This window comes from Lathamus discolor, chromosome 5, assembly GCF_037157495.1.
Source record: "Lathamus discolor isolate bLatDis1 chromosome 5, bLatDis1.hap1, whole genome shotgun sequence".
Lineage (NCBI taxonomy): Eukaryota > Metazoa > Chordata > Aves > Psittaciformes > Psittacidae > Lathamus > Lathamus discolor.
Window position 1 is genome coordinate 113151035 of NC_088888.1, and position 26352 is coordinate 113177386.

The 26352-nt window shown below is 44.0% G+C and overlaps 1 long non-coding RNA gene across 1 annotated transcript in view; it reads left to right on the forward strand.

The window, feature by feature from the left end:
* The window catches only part of LOC136015759 (uncharacterized), a 78038-nt gene extending 70578 nt beyond the window's left edge, over nt 1-7460 (forward strand). Inside the window, exon 5 of the long non-coding RNA XR_010613325.1 lies at nt 6093-7460. This is a non-coding gene — a long non-coding RNA (uncharacterized LOC136015759). The remainder of the gene's footprint in view (nt 1-6092) is intronic.
* Nucleotides 7461-26352: the final 18892 nt, after the last annotated feature.

Genomic DNA, 26352 nt, shown 5'->3' on the forward strand with positions numbered 1-26352 from the left:
TCTTCAATTGTAATAGGTTATATTATCCCAATCCCAGAATAAGAGCAAAATGCTCTTCCTCACAGTGCTAATTAACAGCCATGGTTGGCTGTTCCCAGCAGAATGGACCTTCCTTTGACTGCAAAAGTATTAAAACAATAAAGAAAGTTAAATACTCTCTGTCAAAAAGCTAAAAATTGGTCATGTTGCATTCCTCTCCTCTCTGTGCCTGGTAAGAAAAACTTAACACTGATTTACAGCTGCGAAAGGATTTCTGGTAGCCATTCCTTGCTGTTCATTTGTTCCATGGGTTTGCAATGGAGGTGCATAAGTGGGAAATGTGAAGGAATTATCCATCTGTTGCTCCACCGAGATGGGAACACCAGTGAGAGGGGTCTGGCATCTCCCACCCAGGAAAGCTCTCCCATACAGCTCATTGGCATTACTTTTGCCACCTTCTTTAATGCACCTTCAAAGAGAAGCAGCACTCATGGTAGTTCCTATTAAAATGAACAAGGTGCTGTCCTATCAGAAAAAGCAGGAAAGAGGTTAAACACCGTTTTCCAAGCTGAAATCAGTCTTTGTAAGGACATGATGGCTCCAGCTACAACCAAGCCTGTCAGTTCCCACTATGGGCTGATATAGGCAGGTTTTTATGTCACAACAGCAACATGAACTAGGATCATATCCAAAGCAACTGTGTTTGTACCTTGTCTGTTACAATGCTCAGTCTCTAAAATCAAGGTTGGTTGTTCTTTTCTTTTCCTTTTGATAGGCCATTGACAAGTCAGCTAACACAGTCTATGTGAGAGGGAGTACTTTAATACCATAAGGCCATTCTGATTGCTGCCACATCTCATTAATAACTAACTGCCCTGCTATTGCAACTCCAATTTCACGGCTCCTATTTGTACTCTGTCTGGTTAATCATTGTAATTTTTAGCTTGCTGTTATTAATTGGTAATTTATTGTGGCTCTGTCTATTTGATGGACACTGATTTCATCTCACCACCAATGTTCCTGCCCCACAACCTCTCTGCAATCTACTGGTAAAACTAAAATCAATGAGAATTAAGTTTGAAGCTGGTTTGAAATCAGAACCATTGCTGTAATTGATTCACTTTAATTGTGTTGTCTCAGCCTCCTAAAGTCAGTGCCTACATTCTCTGTTACCACCTGGAAGGATGCACAAGGGTGTCCTACCCAAATCCTGTGGCTGGGATGTCTGGAGAGAATAATGAGAGCAGGGAGCTGTGCTGATCTCTCTGACCCTCCATAGGGAAACCCAACACATCCACACCAGAGTTCAGGACTATCAGTGACTATAACAAATGCTCTTAGTCTCAGAAAACACACTTCCATGACCAGCATCCAAGCCGTTACTAGGCTCTACTACACCTGGAAGCACAAAGAAAAGAGCCATGGCTGTGCGGTTACAGCTTCAATGGCTTGATGATACAAGCAGGAGATTTGTTGGGGCAGCTTATATCGTCTATTAGTTTAAGGAAAAGACTCTGCATTAACCACCGATTAACACCTTTTATTACCTGCAGGTGACCCTGGAGGCCAGCACACTTGCTCTGTGCCCAGGAAAGTCACAGCAGGAAACAGCACGCCATGACCCTCCTGCTCTCACTGCCCCTGTGTGCAGTGACCTCGGAAGGCAAGGCTGGGCTGGCCATGTCTCCATGTGCCACCAAGAACATGGATGGGCTGCACTGGCTACAGATGGCTGTGCTGTGGCTTGTGGAAGTGTGGATTTGCTGCAAGTACCAGCAGCTGTTCTGAGTTGAGAGGAGTGATGGCACGGAGCTGAAGCTCGTGTCTTGGGGCTGTAAATCTCATAGAGGCACTAGGAAATGAGGGGAGCAAGGAGGAAGCAAGATCCTGCATTGGAAGAACAGTATGTAAAGAAACCTTTGGGCACCAGGCCAAGCCTTTTGTTACCCTGCAGTTGCATGTGTCTGTCACATATGAGAGCTGTACACATTTCATGTACTTTGGAGGTCTGAGCAGGGTCCTGAGGGTTTCTGGGAAGATGCAATACTTATTCTCTGCTCACGATCCCACTTCCTTCTGCCACCCAAAGCCTCTTGCTTGCATGCTGGAACCCAGATGATTCCTGCATCCTCAGTGAGTGCAGATATGAGAGAATCAATCACTCTTCCCTATGCGTTTTCTATATGTAGAAAATTGCTTTTTGTTTGGCAAACCCAGAGGACTTCTTGGATCATACCACTGCATATGAGTTTTGCACTCTGTCAAATATACATTTGGGACACGAATACAAAATTTAGGTGTGATTTGCAAGATGAATTTGCATGGACTTTATCAGCTCCAATGAAAGCAAGATTGAAGTCAGTGGCTTAAAGCAAGAGAGGTGTTACAATCCTCACCTAGGAAAAGAGCGTACCACATTCTTCCAGCCCTGATGGGTTGGCAAGCCTTTCCTGCACTGACACCATATTTTAAAAGAGCACACCCAGTTTGCTGCGGCTGTGTACATTACAGAGTCAGTGTTTGCAACTCGGCAAACACTCCATGAGTAGGCTTCCATCTAACTCCTAGGTGCAAAGCCAAGCACTTACCAGGAGTAAAATTGCTGGGTGAATGCTGACAGTAAATCAGAGTGCAGTTGCACCTCTGGGGTCTCAGAAGAGCAAGTGGTTGCTTTATGCTGTTAGTTTTTGCTTGACTTTCAATGCTGCAAGAGCCAAAATTAATTATTCTTATGATTATATATAAAAACAATAATAATACTGAAATTGAGGTGATAGCATTAACTTTGTTACTGGTGGAATACTTCCTTAGCCAAAAGGAATGGAACTGGGAGCTGTATTTAACCATTGTAAAATCCAGGCAATAAAGGCTGTTGGAGATTACAACTCAGAGATGCAATTCAGTTCAATTACAGTTTCAGCTCCTTGCCCTTGGTGGAGATAGTCCACTGAGAGAACAAAAAACCAGCTTCTTCATCCCAATGCATGGAAGAATAGCTCCAACAGATGGTGACCCTGCAGACTGAGAGTGAAAATGTCGGGGAGCAAATGAAGGGAAGCAAACAAGACCCAAGATGAGATGAAGTAGGAGGGCAATTTGCTGCTGCACTGGCTAGGTACAGGACAAGCCAGTTGCTGCAGCAGATTTATCCCCTGCTAGTGAAGGCATGCAGCTCTCTGCTGCCCAGGAACCTGAGCTTTCCTGTGGATGAGATGAGCTGGGAGTCTGAAGGAGCTTCCCCTATCTTACATTCCTGTGCAGCCACAAATTGGTGGTGTCCACCTATGGTGAACCTCCCATAGGATATGGTCAGATCCTGCTAGAGGGATCTGCAGCAGTCTGAGCCCATTACATTTTTGTGTCACCATGTTTCACAGCAAAGAAAGAAAAGGAGCAAATCCCACATGGCTTTCTCTCAGCTGGCAATGTTTCTCGCTCAATAGCATTTCCAAGAGAGACAGAGCAAGGACTTCTGTCAGTGAATCAGAAAATTTGTATCTTCCCCTCTGTATATCTTAAATTTTCATCTCAGCATTTTGCTGTTAGCATTTTTCCATTGTGACAGCTATACTGCTGGAACACTTCTAGCAGATACCTGAGCACTTCGGAAAAACCCTCCTGGCCACATAGCTCTTAAAATATGCCCGAGTTTCCTAACTAGTGGAATAGTTTGTTAAAGTGGATGGAGAGATTCTTTAAAGAGCAGAGAAGGAAATAATAATAATGGGGGGAAAATCTTGGAATGTGCCAAGGTCAGGCCGTAATTACCAGATCAGATCTGACCCTGGAAAAGACATGGAAATATCAATTATTGTAAAAAATAATAGAGTTCAAATACCTGGGTCAAATCACTCCTGTTACACCTTTCCTGTAGTTCCCTCTAAGAATGGAAAAAATGTGTAAACCTGAGTTACCTGATGCTTAATTTCAAAGCATGCTGACATCCAGGGGAATTTCTAGCTGCTTTCTTAAGTGGCCCGCTATATTACTGTTGGCAAAAGAGTAATTACAAGTGGCTACTCACCCATGCATAGGGTAGGTTATACCCAGAGCTCAGGGGCTTTCAGAGCAGATATTGTTCAAATGCTCCTGGAGCAACTGGGAATGCATTTTCTATGGAAAGTCAATTAACTTGTTTCATACATCTCTTAGTCCCCCAGGAGAAGTCCTAAACTTTAGTAATGTGGAACTTTATGTCATATCCTCCAAGCAAGGTAACTTCAGTCTCTCAGCCTCATGGTCACACACATGGGGCTGTGCCCCTCCGTCAAAAGGTGGACTTATGTGTGCTTGCCTGCCTCAATATGACACACTCCTATCACAAAATGCACCCTGGCAGCAGAAAGTCAGCTAAGATAGATTTCAGATGTGTTGCCCATGGAGCAAATACTTGCCCATCACTGCGACACGTAGTCCCATGTGATAGGTAGTGATCTAGATGTGTCTGTACATCAGGCCACCACTGTGCATCACTGAATGTGTCTGTGGCTGTCCATAGTCTCATTGGAGCTGAGAAGCTGAGAAGTTGAGAAGCTGAGAAGCTGAGAAGCTGAGCTTTTCCCTTTGGTTAGGAGAAGTAGTGCTGGACCCTTGGCAGCAGCCGGAGGAACCAAATGACCTATGGTTGCCTAGTAAACATTTCTGCACATCACAGCCTATTTGCACACATTGGGCATGACTGTTTCCAATGAGATGCCATCTGGAATAAGAACAGGCAATTTCAAGCATGTATTCAAGCATTCAGACAAGTTTAGAAAGCAGACAGGAATGTGGAAGTTAACATTCAGATATTTCCCAAGCTTGTATACCTGGAAGCCAAATGCTCCAGCTAAACAGATTGTGCCCTATTAAATCAAAGCAGTGCACTGACAAAAGCTTAGCCCACAAGATGTCATCTGGATCATTGTTACACAACAGTATGTCCATTGGCTATGGATATTCTCCCTGCATTCTTAATAAAAACATTAATGCACTGCTACCTTCCTTGCTCACCCCAGTCACATTTCAAGGGGAGGGATTAGTTTCATGGGAGGACAGACAGTACATTGAGATGCTGGGAGTGGTTTTGATGCTGGTCTTTGCATTTGGAGTGGTCTTTTGCCCTGGGGTGCTTCCGTGCTCACACAGCACCAGACACAGTGGGGTCCTCATCCACCTCTGGATAACCTGAATAGATAACTGATACTCTACCAGCTCTTTGAAAAGTGATATGTGAGCTACAGTCAGAACCTATTAACCTAATTCTCGGGTAGACTAAAGCCATTTTAAACCACCGTGGCAATAGGAAGAGCTTCATAATTACAGCAAATTATACTTATAGACACTTCAGGGAAATGTTCTTAGACCACTTCCTCCAGTTAATTGATAGACATTTAACTTAAGATATTGAACACCACTGCAAAGACTACAATAGATTCTCCTTCCTGGCATATTCATAGCTGCAAACAAAGCTGATATCTTGTTTTCTCAGTTTTTTGACCCTTAGAAGTTTTCCAATGCAAGTATATTTAATCTTCCTGGGAATGGACTTGCTCTTTTTTGCAGATCTTTCAGAGCTGCCTGGTGCTTACACGCAGCAAAAGACTGTTCTGGTACAAAAGTGGAAGAGATGGCAGTCTTGTTCAGAGAGAAAGACTAAAGAACATAAGCTTTTTAAGGACACTTTGCATATCAGAGGAATGTGATTTTGGTGTATTTATCCAAAATTATAATGTGCTTGTTGTCTTGGTATCTGAGCATTACATAATGGGTTTAAAACAAGAGCTGTGGCCTGGGGCTGTCATTTAAACCTACTTAGTTTTGAAAGCTGAGGTGGGATGGGGGAGAGGGAGCAGTGTACGCAGATTAGAAATGTCATTAAAAGATCAGGAGCCACTTTTAAGTCTTTCACAGCCAGATGCTGCCCCTCCTTTGCTGACTCCAGGTTTGCTTGCTGCATGCAGTACCAAGCGGCTGCTCCTGAAGTCTAACTCAGTAGAGTAGGTCTGGCCCTCACGGAGCAATGCCAGGAAGAGATAGACATACGCTGGGGTGGAAACACAGGTGGGAATTTCCTTATCTCAAGTACCCTGTGTGTCAACACAAGCAAACTAATCTAAGTCTCTTTCTACTAGGTTAAAAGAGTGGGAAAAGAAAAATGAAAGCCTATTCATCACGGTTTGTGGTGCTCCTGTTCCAGGTGAAGAGATGTTTGCATGTACCTATGGTAAGAGGTTGGGCCAGCAGCCAGAGCAGGTAGAAGAACACAATGCAACAGCGATGCCTGAAGAAAGGGTTTTTCTGAGTGAATTTAGATCTAGGAGCATGAGCTGGCAGTGCTCTGCTTTTCTGGTGCTGACATTACAGCTACCCCCTGGAGGCCTGCAAAAATGGATGTGGTTCTGTGCAGAGTCATGGTGTGGGTCTCTTCGTCCTGGCATTGCCCACCACTGCCTTTGGGTGTCCTGTGTTTGGAGGGAGAGGGGCAGACCTTACCATGGTGAGGCACCATGCCGTTAGGTCCTTTCACCCATCTCTCTCCCACTACCCATCTTGCTCCTTGCTGGGTTTCTCCCCACTTCCTACCATTTCAGTTCTGCTCCTCCTCCATGGCTGGAGCAGGGGGAGGGCACGGAGCACCACACAGTGGGACCTGCTTTCTCCACAGCACTTGGCCAGCCAAACACATCTGCATCACTCAATTCCTTTGCACTGGTCTCAAGAATCTGCTGTTAGGTAAAGCAAACCCCCAGGCCCACTCCCAAGGTGCTGGCAGAAACATTAGCCTTTTCTTGCTCCAGTCAGCTAAAAAACCCTTTCAACATTTGTATCCCCTGAAGGCTGCACTAAATCCAGTCACCTCACGCTCTTCTTCTCAATAATTGGAGCAGAACAAGCTCCCTTTCCTTGTGAAGTATCATCTCCAGCTGCTGGCCAAGTCTTATTGTCCTTTTCTGGATTTTCTCCAGCTTTTCAGCAGCCTTCAGAGAAGCACAGATGTAAGCCTGGCACACAAGATGCTCAGGGCCAGGCTCCTCAGCACAGCTGGTGCTCTACTACTGCTCCTGGCACAGCCAAAGGTAATAATGTCCCTCTTGACCAAAGCATCCCAGCAATGCCCCATCATCCTTCCTGGCTCTGTGTCCCTCACTAGCAGAGGCACCTGGAAATTAGGCCAAACTTTTTTCCTTCCAAAAATGTTTGTGGATCAAGACCACATAAAATTGGAATCAGAGAAAACAGAACATTTCTATGACATGGTGATTTTAAGAAAGAAGCAGCTCCCTCTCACCCCAGTTCCTCTGCTTTTCCTCTTTCATGTAAATAAAGTTGTATGTGATCCTTTGATTAAACTGAGTTTGATATGACTACAGCAATACATCATATTCTTCACTGAGACTAACATATTCCAAAATCCACACTCCATTAATCGTTTAGCTGGTAAAACCGCATGTGATTTTAGCACATCTACGCCTTCAAGTAGTTGAAAGAATCTGGGTAGGAGGGGGAATTCATCTTCCAGAAGCAATGTTGAAATATTGCCTCTTCTTTTCACTTCATAACTAAATTAAGTATTGAAGCATGAGCATTTCCTGCATGGTGGAAACTGTCTGTCCAGTTCTACTTAAAGTGCACTTCTTTGAAAGTGATATACTTATGAAGTTAACTAAATGGTCCATCATTTTAATTATGTGCTCTTTTATATGTTTATTATACATGGATGAACTAATGATGTGTAGCTTCTGGTAGTCTCCTAGTCATCTGAAATTATCAGCACTGATAGCACGAATAAATAGCAGTGAGTTATAAATGTCATGCACCAGGTTGTCATCATGTTAGCAAAGTCTTTGTGCTTTGTCCGAAGTCCACTTCCACAGAGAAGCCTCTCAAGCACCCAGCCCTTTTGGATTTTGAGGGGCAGGTTATTTGTGCCTGCTGGGTGGTGGCTGCGGGTAGTAACCCCCTTCTGCTGAGCAGTGGCCAAGTGGCTTCTGGAAGCCTGTGCAGGGAAATATTACAGAGTTGAAAAACCTCTCTGTATAACAAAATCAGTCATGTGCTTTGGTTGCCAAGTATGGGTGCCCCTCCTAGATGACACAGTCAAGTGCAAAGCCTCCAAGTGCTGTCTGTAGCTTTTGCAATAGTAATAAGATAATCCTGTGGTATTAATATAAGCATTTGATGAAAGCAGAGGTTTTTCAAGTGTTAGTGAACTCTTTTGGAGGAATCTCTTCTCTTCAAAGCTAGAGATGGAGCTTGCTCTGCTTCCTGGCCCCTGTTCAGCCTCCTTGGATTTCCTAGAGCAATGCATTTGTGAGCCTGGGGTTCATAGAATCATAGGATAGTTTGGTTGGAAGGGACCTTTAAAGCATGGGTTTATGAGGGTTTTTCCATTTTATTGTTCACATCAGACTTCTGCTCTGAACCTGCACATGTTCTGCAGTGTGTACTACTCAGTTTTAATACAAAGCATCAGTCACAGCAAAGCTCTGCTACAGAAAATATCTCTGCATACAGCAACAATTCTTCAATCTTAATGAAGTCTTGCACAGGAAAGCTGTTCCCTTTCTGCCCAGCCAAGGGCAGGGAAGTGGAGATGAACTTCAGATAGCAAGCCCAAATAAACTGGACTTTTTTACATTCATTCCTGGGTCAGGCAGGTACATGCATGTAGATAATGGGCTTTCAGCAGTCCCTGCTGATTTAGAATGCCTGGAGAGAAGTCCCTGGAACCCAACGCAGATGCTACTTCTACCCCTGATACACCCTCCTTGAATATTATTACAGCTGTGCCAAAGATGCTTAGGTGGGGGTATAATCCGCTTTGTGCTTGGCACTATCTATTGGCACACAGCAGAGAGACAGGCCTTGCCTCAAAGGGACTGGGGACATTTTAGGTAGTTCTGTAGTAGGATGATGTTCATGGGGTTTTGGAGGGTACTCATTATATTCTGGGGGCTGAAGGACTCAGGCAAGGAATTCATAAATAGAAAACCTTTTCCTCCTTCTCCTTCACTGCTCCTGTTGGTAAGGACTGCTGTATCCTTATATCAATACCAGGGCTTCTTCCAGGATCAGTGCTGGGGAGGAGACCCTGCAATTTGTGCAGCGGGCAGATCTTTTCAACCAAGATGAGAGTTGTTGATAGGTCTTTATCTCAATGAAATAGTGTTTGCAACCTTCTTTACCATGGATAGTAATTGTACAGGAAAGTTCTGTAATGAGAAAGAACCTTTCTGTTGAGCAGCCAGCTAACCTGTACATTAATGAAACTGCACCAACACAAGGCTGTGGAACAGCAGTGAAATGAGATGGTTCATGGGAACTCATTTTTCTGCTTTGATTGGAAACGCTTATTTTCAGGCTTCTAGAGAGAGGTCAGTCAGGGAGTCCAACAGAGCAAACTACCAGTTACCTAATGCAGTGTTGGGTTTTTATGTGGGAAGGAAGGCATATCCTATGAGGAGCAACAAAAGACTCTGGGTTTGTCTAGTTTGCAGGAGAGGAGGCTGAGGGATGATCTCATTGCTCTCTACAGCTTCCTGAGGTGGGGAAGTGGAAAGAGAGCTGTTGATATCCCTAATATCCAGAGATATTACAGAGATATAACACGTGGGAATGGTTCAAAGCTGTGTAAGGAGAGGTTCAGACTTGCCATTAGGAAATACTTCTCTACCACGAAGATGGTCAAACACAGGAACAGGCTGCCTAGAGAGGTGGTCAATGCTCTGTGCCTCTGTTAGCTCTTAAGAGGCATGCACATGAGCCGGCAGTGTGCGCTTGCAGCCCAGAAAGCCAACCATATCGTGGTTGCATCAAAAGCAGCGTGACCAGCAGGTCGAAGGAGGTGATCCTGCCCCTGTGCTCTGCTCTCGTGAGACCTCACCTGGAGCACTGTGTGCAGTTCTGGTGTCCTCAACATAAAAAGGACATGGAACTGTTGGAACAAGTCCAGAGGAGGGCCACAAGGATTAGAAGGGGACTGGAGCACCTCCCATATGAAGATAGGCTGAGAAAGTTGGGGCTGTTCAGCCTGGAGAAGAGAAGGCTGCGTGGGGACCTCATGGCTGCCTTCCAGTACCTGAAGGGGGCCTATAGGGATGCTGGGGAGGGACTCTTCATCAGGGACTGTAATGACATGACAAGGGGTAATGGGTTAAAACTTAAACAGGGGAAGTTTAGACTGGATATAAGGAAGAAGTTCTTTCCTGTGAGGGTGGTGAGGCACTGGAATGGGTTGCCCAGGGAAGCTGAGAATGCTCCATCCCTGGCAGTGTTCAAGGACAGGTTGGACAGAACCTTGGGTGGGATGGTTTAGAGTGAGGTGTCCCTGTCCATGGCAGGGGGGTTGGAACTAGATGATCTTGAGGTCCTTTCCAACCCTAACTATTCTATGATTCTATGATTTGGGCAATGCCTTTAGTAACATGCTTTCACTTTTTTTCAGCCCTGAATTGGTCAGGCAGTTGGACTGGATGATTGTTGTAGGTCCTTTCCAGCTGAAATTTCTGTTTTATTCTATTCTGTTCTGGTTTATCCTGTTTCGTTCTGTTCTGTTCCGTTCAGTTCCATTCTGTTCAATTCTCTACAATGCTAAGTCTTTGCAGACAGGAGCATGTGTAATGCAAACACCCAGCCATGGTTGCTAATTAGCACCTCACAGATCTGCAAGGAAGGCCATTTTTCTTTTGTGAAGAAATTGGGTTAATACGATCTTTCATGAGCAAAAAGAGGAATTAAATAATTGAGATGAGAAATGTTGCAGCATGGCCAGGTCAGAAGTGAGCAGAGCAGTGTGGGAGCCATGTGGAGTGAGTTTCTTCAAACAGTTTAAAACACTGGAGAGAAGAAAGAGCGTACAGGCAGCCCTAGGTTCTCTCTAAGCTATAGAAGTTACTGGTTCAGATAATACCATAGCCTAAATTAAAGAAATGACTCATCCCTCTTAGTAGTTTTAAAGTATCACTGGGGATTTGTGGGTTATTTTAGAAACCAGATTATCAGCTGTGCATCGTAGGGAGTTGGGTGAGCTGTAAGATGAACGTTGCTAAGAAATTCATGCACTAGGTGGAATGAACTCAACTGCAGACAGAAGAAAAAAAATACCCATCCATGAACACCCATCCACAGCAAACTGCATTGCATGTTTACAGGCATTCTCACACCTTCAATGGGTGCGTTTTGCAAAGCTCAGTCAGGGGGAAAGGCAATGTTTTTTTGTTCTCCCCAAGTCAAGGTGACAAACTGAATTATCAGTCCTGGGGGCAGCAGATGAAAAATCATCTTGATTATTTTCCTATCTTTGTTTCTGAAGCCACCTGTGGTAGGTGGAAATTCCATTTTCCACTGGCCTAAGAGCCTTAATGTCCCATTTGCCCTTGGAGAATGTGGCTTCTCTTCCTGTCAAAAGGAGTTAAGTGTAATTTCCTAACCTTTGCTCTTAACACATGGCCACAGGGTAGAACAGAAAAAGGAAGCCCCTAGAAAAGGGGGGGGGGGGGGGGGGGGGACCCTGAACAAACAAATATTGCTGCTTGGATAATGGTGGATCACTAAGGTTAATTACAATGCCTCTATGCAGTGGTTTGGAAGGTATTAGAACATGACAGGCTATAGTACTGAGCAGTTTAGACAGCAGTGATTACTTGTGCAACAACATGTAATTGTTCAAAGAAGACACGGTGGCAGGCTGTTCCACAAGAAGTGTCTTGATTAGGCAATTACTTTCATTAGCAGCATTTTCTCTACCACCAAGATCAACTCTATTAAACAGGTAATTTCTCCTGGCCCTCTTTGTCAGGTTGATGGGATTCAGAATCAATGTCTGTCAAATCATCTTCTCTCACCAAGTATTTCAGAAAGTCACATCCGTTCCCCAGTGTTGTTTTATTTGGAGGGTGGCCAGTTAAAAAAAGAGAACAAAAACCAAAACAAAGCCCAAGAAAACAAAACAAACCCAAGCAAAATAAAAATAACAACAAAAACCACAAATACTTCCGAGATTTTAACCAAAAATCATGCAAGGGATCACTATTTCGAAAGTGTTTTTTAAAATAAATGATCTATTACTGGAGAAAGGAGAACTGAAGGAGCAGATGAAAGCAGATATGAAGTGATACAACACGAAGGAACAACTGTATCTTCATGTACAAAATGAAGGGTTGAGAGCTGGCTGCTACCATTTGGGAGGGAGAGACCTGGTGGGCCTGTTAGAAACAAGGCATGAAAGTGCCAGCTTAATGCATTTGTAACTATAAAGAAAGAAATAAGCATGAAATAGAGAATATCACCGTGCTTTTCAAAATGATCCATGGACTGCCATCAGTCTGCATAGAGTGTGCAGTTCTGGTCAAACATTTCTGAAAGGATGGAGCAGAATGGGAGAAGGTTCAACAAAGGATGAGGAATGATCATAGATCTGGAACAACTTAGCTATGTTCAATGATAAATCATGTAAGCTGTGGCTTTTCAGTTTGGAGAAGTGATGCTTTGAGAGGGCTCTCCCAAAAAGAGAGAGAAATGTGATGATAGAGCTCTGCCAAACCCTGAGTGGACTGAAGAAGGTGAATAAACACTGACTCTATAAGAACTAGGGGTCATAAATAATGCTGCTTGATTTCAAGTCCAGAATAAATGAAAGGAGACAACTTATCACACCTTAAGTGTAAATTCTCAGAACTCTTTTCCAAGGGACATTGTGGGTACAAGACACTATTTGGAACAGACATCTGCTAAGGTTATGAAAAAAATGAAGCATAACTTCAGGAAACCCCTTGCACTGAAAACAGTTGACCAAATGAATATAAGCAGGGAAGGTATCATGTATGCTTGTCCTCTTACTCTTTTGGAATAATTGAGAAAGCTGTGATGCACATGGAAAACTCATCTGTCAGGTCATGGCATTGCTGTGTTTTTTATTGCAGTAATACCTGAAGAACACTGTCTCTCTGAATAAAAACCACAGGTCCAATAAAAAAGAAAAATAATGCTGTGTCTCATTGTGTTATTATCCATTTTAGGAATTCTTCATGCTTGCAGTGAAACTGGTGTCCACTGAAATAATACCCTGAAATAACCCTGATGTTGGGAGAGCAGATGAAGGAGCTAGTTAGTAAGGTCCCCACGGAATCTGATTTTGAAGGTACTGGGGTACATGAATGCTGGTCATTTTTTAAGAGCCATCTCTTAGGAGCACAACATTTAGTTATAGCCTCCCAGCAGCACTGGTGGGAAGGGACCCGGAGGGTTTGAGTCCCACCCCCTGCTGCCACCAGTACTAGGTCTGAAAACCTCCATGGTTGGAGATCTCTGACTCTGATGAACTGTTCCAGGGCTGAATTAAAACTCCTAAGGCAAAACAGCATTGAAAAAATTCAATGCTTACCTATAACCCAGGGATGACCGTAGGTAAGTGAAGGAGAGGTACTAGGAGAGGAAAAATGCCCACTGCTCTGTCCAACAGGACTCGTTATTAAGATATTCTGGCTTTTAGTTGTCTCAGCCTAAAAATAAATTAAAACACCCCTTGTCTGACATCAGCTAGGGTTGACTTTGCAGTTCTGGCAAGTTTTACTTGAATTTCAGATCTCTTTCTACCCTAAGAGCAAAGTAATGATTTGAAGCTGGATTGGATAACATGAAATTTGAGGCTGATTTTAAGAGGTGTGGATGTGAACCTGGGGGCATTGTGTCAGCTCGCTCGCGCATGCTTGCCTGCTGGGAACCTTTCTCCACAGAAACTGAGACTGCTCCTTCTTGCTCGTGCTTCGTATTGCCCCGAAATAAAGTAGAAGACAGCGGTTCTCACAGAAATCCCATTCCCTTTTGCCTGGGAAAACATGGCATCATCCCCCTGGGTGTGAACATCTGGCTATTACCCAGTCATGGTCTACCACCTACTTGGAAAATCACATGGGTGTTTGGAATTCTGGGGAGGTTAGAGAGGGAATGGTTTCAGCATGATGACTCCTGCACCAGCATTTTCTGACAGTGAAGAGCTCCTGCTAGGCAGAGCCAGCCATGCCTCCCTCAGCTTTCCACAGGGACAGGGGGTTCACTGGTCCATGCAGAATGTTTTCTTAATTTTCATTATTATGGTGCCCAGAGCTGGGCCAGTGAGGCAGGAAAGCTCCTGACTTATTTGAAGGAACCTGTCAAACAAGCATTTCTCTCTCCGGGAGTGAAACCAGTGTGGAAGCTTATCAGGCCGCATGTTCAAAGCAGGGCTATCTGCACTTCAAACCGTTTATGGTGTGGGGAAAGCTCTGAGCTCCACAGCTCCAGCATACATCTCCAGCTCACCTCATAAGATGTGACAGGCAATGTCCTGTCCTTAGCTGCTGCCTGGTGTGTACCACTCATCTGCCTGGGAAAATGGAACATCTTGATAGCCATGTGGCAACTTCCAGCCTCACTGCCTTTTCCAATGCGCAGGTGCACGTGGAGACAAACACATCCCTGTCCCAGTTTTAAGTGCCCTATGACTCTGTGGGAGGCATCTGGTTGCCTCAGGAGCAGTAACACTCATGTCCCAGGCTTGGTTATATGGAGTTATCTGACAATCATTAGGACTTGTAGGTTGGTTTGTTGGATAGAGGCCAGCAGGGAGGGAGCATTAAAACATTCTGATGGATGCTGAAACTGCACTGGGAAGTATGACCAGCTAGGGCTGGCTGACCCTCCCTACCAGACAGTAGACAGCTAATAACTGCTGAAACAGACGGGAATTAGCAGTGTTGTTCTTATAACTGACCTCCCAACCAAGAAGGGCAAGCTGGGGAAAAACATATTTCCATTCATTCAGGCAGCACTGAATATATAGGAGGAATTTCAGTCTATTCATGGCTTTTGTCAGCTAGGAAAGGCAATGAATTCATGCAACAAATTATTCAGAAGAAATTGTTTGCCAGGCTCTCATTATGAGCTCTACAGAACAGAGGACTTGAAACATCAGATACAATTAACTTCATGTTATAAAACCCTTTTGGGATGTAAAGACTAGACCCTGCCAGCCCTACTGTACTGTAAGGGCCTCGTTACTGATGATTTTAATAGGAACCTATGTCTATTCAGCCTGTGTATATCTGCATGTAGCAAAATCCATGCAAATCCTGTGAGATATTGTCCAGGATATGTCCAAAGAATAAAACAAGACCCCAGGCCAACACAAGCAGAATTCAAGTGTGAGTTTTGAATAGGACTAAGCACTCCTCAAAGCAGTGAAATGTCAAGCTCATAAGCATTAGAACTAAAAAGGATTTGCAAAATGTGTTGCAGCTAGCAGGATTTTGCTGAGGGCAAAGCTAGACCAACACCAGTCTTCTTTCCTAATTGGATCCTTAATTACAATGCCTTTGCTCGATGCAGTTAATAAATCTCTTCAGGACAAGGCACTGTGAGAACATGCATTCTGCTCAGCACAACATGGGGTCTGTGGTCAGAGCCGTCGTCCACAATCTGCAGGGTGAAGAAAGGGCAACTGGTTCATAAGCATGGGAAAGCAACAAATCAGATTCTGCTGACATGAAAATGTCCTACAGAGTCTGTGCCTTTTCACCAAATTGCTCACAGCAGCCCAGAAAATGTTGATCTTGCCTTTTTTATTGCACTGCATTGGGCTTTTAATGCAAATTTGTATCCTCGTCAACTTCTATTGTTCAGTCTTGTTCCAGCTAAATATCATTGGCCAATGTGAAATGTATTTTTAACTTTCAGGGACCTCAGATACAAACAAATGTATTAATGGAAATTCCTTCTTCTTCTTAACTGCCAGGGAAATGAAAAATCAGTTGCGCAGCTCTGGGTAGAAGCAATAGGAGAATAAGGGAAGAACGAGTGCCGCAGCTGAGCAGAAAGCCTTTTGGAAGGTAAAGATGAATATAAGTGGTCAGAAGCAAATCCTGTGTATTCCTAAGGAAAGTATATGATGGGCATTTCTACTATTTATGGCAATCATTTATCCTGAAAGAAGATTTAGTGCTTTTAAAGTAAATGCTGATCTTAGAATAATTCCACTTAATTAACCAAACCTGAAACAATGTTTGCATTAGCAACTAGCAAAAGAGAGACTCAAATCACTGCAATTATTCCCTGAAATCTCACACAAAGAAAACTTAATAGCATCTGTCACTTCCTCAGCTAGAGGAGAAAAAGCCAGGAGGGATCCTGCTGAGATAGGGGCCTTAAGCATAATTCCTCTAGATTTATTTTCTTTTTTTCTAAAACAGCAACTGTGATGGTGACCCTTAGAATAACCTACAGTGATGATTCAGTTGCACAGCCTGTAAACAGCAGGGATCAGATTTGCTTCACGTCTATACACATTGCAATGTGGGATGAATGCTCTGTAAAACACCACTTATAACTACTGTTAATAAATAGCCTTCATTTTGTGCTTGCAGAGAAGGGCTTGTTGAAGAAATAGCTGAGACCAATGGCTATGATGTAACTGCACCCAACAGCCTTAGGAAAAGAAAGGTTCCAAAAGGTTTTGCTTTGTTTCCTCAAGTATCAGAAGTATCCAACATGGGCAACTCATATGGAAATAAGAGGAGAACAAAGCCAAAATAAGGAGGTCAGGGTGGTTGGAACTGACTGGTGCATCCCCAAGCTCTAACAGGATTTAGGAATAAAATCAGCTGTTTAGACAGGTCTGGTTCATACAGCTTTTGATAATGCAAACTAGGTTTTGCAATCAAGAACACTGTGATCATGGCAGCAAAAAGACTTTGCAACTGTCACACCTAAATCACCCGCACTGTGTAATTCCTGGGTATGAGGAATGCAACATTCTCCCTACGTTGGAAAGGCTGAACTGGGGCCGACACTTTTCTTGGGGACAAGCTGTCCACAGGGGTCGTGAAGTCTTCCGCTCTGGAGACATTCCAAACACGCCTGGAGGTGTTCCTATGTAACCTGCTCTAGGTGGTCCTGCCTTGGCAGGGGGTTGAACCAGATGACCTACAGAAGTCCCTTCCAACCCTAATGATCTGGGATTCTGTAAAGTTCTCCTGTGGCTCTGTATGTGGGCTGCTGTACATGTGCTGTGTTTGGGCAGATAGTGAAAAGAAAGCAGAAATGGAAGTACTGAAAGTACTGCATTAAGAGGCAGAAGTAGCTTTGGAGCACGGTCAAAATGAATGGAAACGGGAAAAAAAGAAAGTGTCTGTGATTGCTGGAGAAGTCGACAGCAGCAAATGTCAAGAATTAGGCTTTTATCCTTAATCCCACTGAGATGCCCTTTTCCCTGTGGAAAGTTGCTGTGATACTTTTAAACAGGGGTAAGAGGTCAAGGGAATCAAAATTGGGTGACTTTCAGTGAAAGGGCCTGTGATGGCAGCTATTTCCTGGGCCGTCTCCTCTCATCATGGCTCTGCTATGTTTTAATTGAGTACAATTCTATCAGGGCCAGGCAAATGAGCAAACCAAGGGGCAGATACAACCATTCTCACAGGAGTGCCTGGTGTCAGGCATGCATTAAAACAGGCAAGACATCTGCAAAAGTCTTTATTATCACTGCTAATTGAATCTGGAGATTTGTTTAATTAAACTAAGTAGATTAGTGCAGAGATCCGCAGGAGAAAGCTGTTCCTTGGTCTTAACAACAGAGAGGTGCAGTAAGAACGTCTGTGGAGGTGAGACAGTGCCTGACGCGTTAGCGGGTGTCCCAAGAACCTCACTGGTGCACTCGCAGTATTTGAGGTCCAGCATTTGGCTCCTCAGCATTTTAATTCTTTACTCATACATGTTTATAATATGGCCACCATAAATGATTGCCACCACAAAAATCAAGTACTTGGGATTTAGCAGGTAACAGATTTAATATCTTCCGTGTGAGCTTTATTCTACCTCTCCTCCCCATAACAATTGTTGATTGCAGTATCATGAACAAGGTTTTTTTATTACAGTGCTAATGCCTCTCTGATGGAGGAAATCTGATTTTTTTAATTGCATAATATTTAACAAATTGTTAATATGAATTCCTGCAAAGCAGCCTGAATGCTGAACCAATGCTGAGATCTTGGAAGTGGCTGTGTAACATTCTTTATGACACTCAAGCTGCAAAGGTTTGTGTGATGTTTAATTTTCTTTGGATGTAGCAGAAAACAGTAAGCAGTATTTGCAATATACAGTACATGGTACTTAATGAAAAAGTGAGAAAGGGCTAATTCTAGACTAGATCCTGTTGAGATTAGTGCCTTGAAGAAGAGAGTCTGCAAAGCACCAAAACTTGGCACTGTATCATGGTATTTTAGGCATGCTTCACGCAGGGCCCATCACAGGATGGATGCTCATGAGAGAGGAAGGACTAGCAGCTTGGTGGCAGCTGGCAGAAGGACAGTGCAGTGCAGGCAGCTGCCTCCATCTTCTGCACCAAGACCCAGCAGCATGTGGGCTCCCAGGAGACCAGCACTGGGGCCCAGCAGAGAAGGGGATGCCAAGGTTAATATAATGAAGCACTCAGGAAAAAGGAAAATTTACCTCAATGGTGTGACAAAGGGTGCTGCTCACAAGGCACTCAGCTCTTGACTCCACTCCTATACTCATATATTGGGTGGATTCCCAGCTGGCTTTGCATGGTTCACCACTTACTGGTGTACTCATATTGGTAAAACTGAGTGGGTTTTACACCAACCACGGACACAGATTCACCCATGGGCATACGGAATGGACCCCATGTCTATTTTGCTTGGTCAAGGCAGTAATACCTAGGTGTTGCCAGTTCACTGAGTAGTTGCTGTTCATCAGATGATTTGCTGTCTGGAAGCCAGGTGGCTTGTGCATTCATGTTGAATACATTGCATTATCTAGTATGCATGTGTGCATGTATTACACATGCTAAATTGCACAAATGCACAATTGCAGTAATATTATAGAAGTATACTTATATTATGCATGTGTTCATGTATATTGTGTTTGCTACTTTGCTAAGAGTTAGTGGAATCTGTGATCTGTGGAGAAAGCAACTGGGAAAAGCAGAGGCAGGGAAGCAGATGCTTTTTCAACATGCCTTTTTATCAGAACCACGCAGTTCTCGCAAGGTCTTTCTGCTTTGATAGAAAGGCATGTGCTGAGGTGTTACTGCTTAGTCTACACCTTTCCAGTCAGCTCTAACTCAGACTTTGGTCAGTGTACTGTGTGATGAGGTCCTGGCATACAGCCCAGCACCATATTCCTAATTTAGGCTCCGAAATAAGAGCTTGTGATGAAGTGCTTGATTCTTTAACCCCTGTACTCCTCTGTGGCACTGAAGTATCTCTAACCAAACACACTGATCCGTGAATGCCAGGACTGGGGAGATTGCTCTGACAGCATGAGGGATTGGTCCTCCAGAGAATCAGTTTATTTCTGCATGTGAATAAGTGTATGTGCCTGTATGTATACATACATATATACACACAAATACAGACATAAACATATTTATAGATAAAAATATATATTTATATATAGGTAGCTATAAATACATGTACATACATATACGTATATCATCCAACAAACATATGTTTTGAACTTATCTCCAATAAGAGCTATCCATTTTTGAATGGTCTGCTTTCCCAGAGCATCCACTGTATATTTCCAGCACCAAACTTTCTGAGCACAGAAGCCTGCTTTACAAATGAAGGAGCTGGTTCAACCGCAAGTTTTGTCCTGGAGCTGAGAATAAACCTACTTGTTTTCAAGTTCCCTACCAGGGCATATTTGTGCTGCTCAGCTCTGCCTCCTGGTGTGCTGTTGCTTTGACTTGGAAGAACAAAGTCATATGAGCATTCTTTTACATGGAAGTATCCATGCTGATGGCTATCAGACCCAGAGCACTTGTGCAGAAGGAGGTGCCAGAGTTTTCCCATCTTTTCTCCTTTATGCCATTCTTCAGGTTTGCCGCAACCTCCCTGAGCCATTTGCTTATAATCTCCATCAGGATTGGGATAACAGGAGGAGGTCAGCTCCAACCTACCCAAAATGGAGTGACCTGGTCTCCCTGCGCACTGACAAGGATGCAAACCCACCCCATTTATTTTTCAGAAGTTAAAGACTAGAGGCAAGGTCATCGTATAAGTACGTCCTGGATGCACCAGCAAGTTGGTGTTCTGCCTCCTTCCTATAGTCATGCGAGTTCTAGCTAATCTAATGCCAGTGCTATACTTTCCATAGAAAATGTTTTGTTCTCAGGAGAAATCCCAAACCATGAATACCATGGCCACAGAGCAAAACCAATCAGTTCTCTCTCAGTGCTCACAGGCCATGGAGATTGATGGCCCATGCTCCCATTCTCTTCTCAGGGTGCTTGGACTCTGCTTGGACTACACAGCCTGTGTGACTTTTTGTCCCTTGTGTGCATGAGGACACACAGGACATGTCTTAGCAGGAACACCACACATGCATGGAGTCTCCGGTCCAACCTCTGACTCACAGCTGCACTGATGTCAACACTAATAAGGAGGGCCATGGCTTTGGCTGTGTCTTGGTAGCCTCTGCAGCTGCCAGTCCCCACCTCTGTGGAGACCTGCAGCTTCTCTCCCATGGATGCCAAACAAATCATTCCAACTGTGAGAGCTGTCACTCTGGTGTTGTCAGAAGAAGAACTTCTCCCCAGGGGCTAACAGGCAAAGATGGTGGAGAGAGCACAGAGCAACTCAGGGTGAGACTGTGTAGAAGAATGTGTCACTTTAAATATGACACATTTCAGTTGCTCACCCATTCTTCAACAATGCAAGCACCAATACGTGAATGCTCCATCCCTGGCAGTGCTGAAGGCCAGGTTGGACGAAGCCTTGGGTGACATGGTTTAGTGGGAGGTGTCCCTGCCTATGGCTGGGGGGTTGGAACTTCATGTTCTTCAGGTCCTTTCCAACCCTAACTATTCTATGATACCATGATTCTATGTCTGTTCAGGATTCCTTATGGTGATGCAGAGGATTAGGAACAACAGATTCTGAGTCCTCACCTTGTCTCCTGTTACCTCCCATGATACTGTGTGACTTATTTTTATAACTCAACCCAGCCCTGAGCCTGCTTCAGCAACAGGAGTAGAAGTCACACCAGTGGTGTTCCCACTCCAATGTGCGCCCAGTATTTCTCCAAGTACCAACTCCTGACAGTTCCCAAGCATTATCTATATTCCACCCTGGATTTCACAGCTGCTTTCAGTCCCATGACTTGCTGCATATCCACTATTCATTGACTTCCTGCTCTGCTGTTTTGTCTGGCGCTTCCACATATTCACTCTCCTACAAACAAATGTCAAGTTTCCTTTGCAAATCTCTATAGGGCTGGAAAGTTAACTTACTGTCACTGAAAAAGGTAGCTCTTCAATAAATACAAGAGAGTCAAGAGACAGCAAAATCGGTGCATGAACCCTGCTGACCTGCAGAAACCTGTATAAAATTATGACCCTAAAGACTGCTCCTCTTTGTGCTTCATGCCTGGAGGAAAATGTCTGTGAGCCATAGGCAGAGCAAAAGAAACAAGACCTCTGTATTGGGCCTGAGGGATGAGAACAGCTTGTTGCTTTGTGAAGCTATGTGCTCTTTGTTGGTCCATGAGTGCCATGGAAATCCAGACCCTGGGCTTGTATGTGCTGGAAGGATTAAGGCTGGTGGGCTGGGGGCAGTCCATGCTTCTCTTGTTTTTTCTCCATATTTATTGCAGGAGGCTGTTGCCTGCTGTAGTAACAGAATTGGAAGAAAGCAGAAAAGTCAGATGAAGAGGTCCGGTCTGCCCCAACATCACTCCAAGGGATGCCAGAGATTGCCCATGACACTGTACTGCATTCAGAACAGTCACTTCAGCCTTTTTGCTTTCTCTCCTGGAAACCATCTGATGGTTAAGTTGGGTTATATCGCTCCACTGATGAAATTATTTGTCAATAGAAAGGTAGTTTGCTGTGCTCAAAGCTTTGGTGATCCCATAACAGCACTACTACTGCACTGAGGTGAGATCCCTCACCTACTATCAAGATTTATCGTTTTATAAGGGGTACAGTGCAATGCCTGAAGGTGTTCCTTTCCAAGGCAGCCAGGTACCTTATCCCCTTGCTTGGGAGTTTTCTTGCCTTGATGTTGCTGCTTCTTTTTCCTCAAGTTCCACTTTAAGCAGTTTCTCCCAGCTCTCAGGGTTGCACTGGATTTACTCCACACTAATTGCACAGTAAACAAACAAAGAAGCAGATCACAGGAACCTAACTGGTATCCCAGTTTATTTTGTGATGCCTTAAAGTATCCAATCCCATATGTACAAAACAAACATTTAAAAACAGAGACGATTTCCAGTGTCTGACTTGACACAGCTTAAACACTAGCCTAAGTGGTCTTGGAAAATAGGACCTCAGTGTTGCCTGGCTTGTTTATGCCAAGAGAAAACCTCTTATTTACAACCACTGTAGTATGTATGGCTAGGCAGGCAAAAGCAGCATGGGAGCAGGCTATGGATACACAGAAGGTATGAACTGTGCTGGTGCCACATGCAGAAAATCAGTGCTGCTCCTGCTTGTACAAAGAACACCAACAAGAGCTTGTCTTAAAACAGCAAAATAAGCTTTGCAGAAAAGTCCACCTTTGTGATTGTGCTAACACACAGTGTAATACATGTATTGAAGTTGGACAAGCTGAGCGTGTCTGACAGCTTGTTTGGCACTGTATGTGTTATGTCCCCACTTGGGGTGTCTGTCGTGAACTTAGAAGCCTTGTGTTTTGATGTAGCTGCTAGCTTACACTGCACTGTAGGGTGTACAGCAACTCTGCTTGTCCCTGGCTCTTCTCCTCTCCATGTGGCTAATGAGGGACACATTCTCACCCTTAATGTCCTTCCAGGTTAGTTCTGCTCTGACAAAGATTTGGATGGCCTCAGTTTTTGCTAGTTTGTTTCTATTCTCCAGTTTGTATCTCCTTTTCTTTTTTTGAAGACAAGTAAAATATGGCTGTTATGGGGAGAAGCTGTGCCCAGAAGGCTAAATGCTCAATAGAGAAAAATGGGAGAGAAAAATACTGCTCTCTTTTGCCTGGCAGTAGTCAGGAAGAGCTGCAATTCTCCTGGGAAGTCTTGTTACTAAAGATCAAAGAGGCTCAGAGAAGCCTTGCCTGCTTTGGAAAAACTCTCCAAAAAGCTCTTAGCTCCATCCACAAGCTGTTTTCCATCCCCTAATGCAGCCAGCAAAATATTTTGTGAGTCTTCTTTAAAGCAGTGAACTAAAAAGTGCAGGCTGTGAAGTGGGATTTTATGGCCCCACATATATTTCCAAAATATGTTTATACTCCTTATGGAAACTCAGCATGGAATTTTAATGCAGAGAGTGGGTGATACGAAAGGCAAGGTGGGGACACTTGTGGCTTGGATGGGAACCGCTGAACTCACTCTGTACTCCCTGCTTTTGAGAAGAGAGCTGGTGCTGAGCAGGTTGCAATTCTGGGGCCAGGGCTCTTGCAGGGCAGAGGAAAAGGCATTCAGTGAAGAAATGTGCTAGGCTGCAAGCATCAACATTCAGACCATTTACTCATAGATGAACTATAGAAACCTGAGCAGACAGCCATAAACCAGAACTATCTCATAACAGGAATGTTTATCAAGAGATGGAGCCAATAGGCCTGGCCACTATTGCTGAGCAAATCAGGATTTCCCTAGCACACAGGTGCTTTATTTCTTTTTCAGCATAGTTCTGCAATAAAAGCTCTTTTCCCTCTAGGCATTAGCGGCAGATGGCAGGCCATAAGTGTAATTGCATAGCAAAGACATGGCTTTTGCTGCAGCTAATGGTTTCTTTCAATAAATGATATAGGCAAGAATGTTTGTACTTGGTCCTTCTCAAGGATTCTGAAAATCAGAAAAGACTAAAACATTCACTGAGCTCAAAATGGAATAAGGAATTCACAATTTGTATTCAAAGCATTGGTACTTTATTCTGAATAGGTAACAAACAGCAGGCAGACCACGTATCCATCAGCCTGATCATGTGCTCAGCACAAAGTGTTTCTGACTGTATTTGTAATGCATGGCAATCACTACATTGCCCCAGACAAAATATTTGGCTTTGTTTATAGATGCGGGAAATGTCTCTGAAAATTCTCTTCCCAAGTGACTGCTTTTCTTCTAACCAAAGATAAACAAATGCTTCTCAAGGTATTCTCAAATCTCTAAGCATTTCAGGTTGTCTCAACTTATCATGATACAGAAAGTCACTTTGAGGCAGTAGGAGACTCCTGGGGCAAGATCTCAGAGAAATACTGTCAGTATGTTGCCCTTCTGACTGCTGGGCTCAAAAATTAAGACAGTCTCAACCATAAGGAGGTACAGGACTGAGACTTGAGATCAGCTCTGAGACTTAAGTCACCCAACCCATGCTCTGGTGGCTGAGGATTGTCTGGACATCTGTGTAGGTATATCATAGGTGTGCCAGTGCAACATTTGGGGCACTTCGAATCTGGACAGGGGTGAGGTAATGCGTACAGCATAATAAGAGAGGCTCTTGTACTTTCCCTGTTAAATCAGCACCGGGAGTCTCTCTCAAGTGCCTGAATGTGAATATAACATGGGGAGCCAATGGGAAGCACTTAGGAAGTAATAGTGTGTCTAATAATCAAAAGGAGCGTGACCAGCAGGTCAAAGGACGTGATCCTGCCTCTCTACTCTGCTCTCGTGAGACTTCACCTGGAGTATTGTGTGCAGTTCTGGTGTCCTCAACATAAAAAGGACATGGAGCTGTTGGAACAAGTCCAGAGGAGGGCCACAAGGATTAGAAGGGGACTGGAGCACCTCTCATATGAAGATGGGCTGAGAAAGTTGGGGCTGTTCAGCCTGGAGAAGAGAAGGCTGCATGGAGACCTCATAGCAGCCTTCCAGTATCTGAAGGGGAGCTACAAGGATGCTGGAGAGGGACTCTTCCTTAGGGACTGTAGTGATAGGACAAGGGGTAATGGGTTAAAACTTAAACAGGGGAAGTTTAGACTGGATATAAGGAAGAAGTTCTTTACTGTGAGGGTGGTGAGGCACTGGAATGGGTTGCCCAGGGAAGCTGAGAATGCTCCATCCCTGGCAGTGTTCAAGGACAGGTTGGACAGAGCCTTGGGTGGGATGGTTTAGAGTGAGGTGTCCCTGCCCATGGCAGGGGGGTTGGAACTTGATGATCTTAAGGTCCTTCCCAGCCCTAACTATGCTACGATTCTATGATTCTATAATAAGAATAAGTTCTTGCCATAGCAGAGGAGCATGGCCCAGAAGGACCAGCACACACCAGATACTGGGGTGCCTAGGGTCACCAAGTGCCACTTTGAAGGAAGCAGCAATAATCTCTTTTGTGAGCATTTTGAGGTCAATAGCCTGCCTCTGCACTGCTCGTTTTCCCATTTCCTGAGACTATATAGAAGGTGCAGCTTGGTTAGGGAACAACATTGAAGCTAGGATGAGATAATCATCATGTGACCAGTTCATACAAAGCTGGTATGACCTTCTATACTGCAAAGAATATTTGTTGGGTCTACTAGACTGGTTTAACATCCAGCCTGGTGGATGCTGGCTTATGGTAGGACTTCTGAGAAGCCAGCCTGGGTTTTATTCTGAAATAAGTAGATTTTTCTGGTTCATGATTTTCATTTGTGTCTAATTCTTTTTCCTCAAACTGTAAGAGCGGAAGTACAAGGCAGCAGCTCCAGAAGCATACTCTTGACTCATAAGTGAAGGGCAGTACTTGGGTAGAGTTACAGGCAAGCCTGACCTTGGCTTAAGAGAGCTACTGAAGTGATCTGAGCCACAGTCGACCACAAGTAACTGCTGTCATGGAGAAGGCATGCCTCATACTGGGATGTACCACAGGCAGATGTCCTTCTTACATGTGTATAGTCAACTGGGTTTTCCTATTTGCTATGGCTTAGCCATGGCAGGGAGAGCTGTGTCTGAGCTGGGGCATTCATCACGGAAGTGATGTAGGATGCTGAAGAGAGTCACAGGGAAAGCGTGAGGTGGTTTCGAGGTCTGAGCCCTAGGAAATGGGCACTATGACAGAAAGCAAAAGGAAACAGGAGTTGGCTTTATTTAACCTATCCTGGAATTGCCTTCTCTGTCACCAGCGCAACTGGCCTTGCAGTCTGCCCTGGAGGCTGCACAGTAGTGATAAGCATAAACATTTTAACACTTCATATTAATGAAATTGACTGCCATGTGCCCTAAAGATAATAGGCGTCGAGCTGTCACTCAGAATATTTTAGGTGCAAACAGATGCATTTTCCCCTGCAGCAGTTTTCCTCTGTGAGAATAGTGATATTATTAAAGTTTGCCAAGAAAGCACTTCACTAGCTCATTAAACACAGCTGCGTATTTTGTATAGCATTAAAGCAATTCACTTAGTAATTAACTAAATGTATGATAAGACATTTTAACTAATATTGATTTTCTTATGTGAGTGGTTTT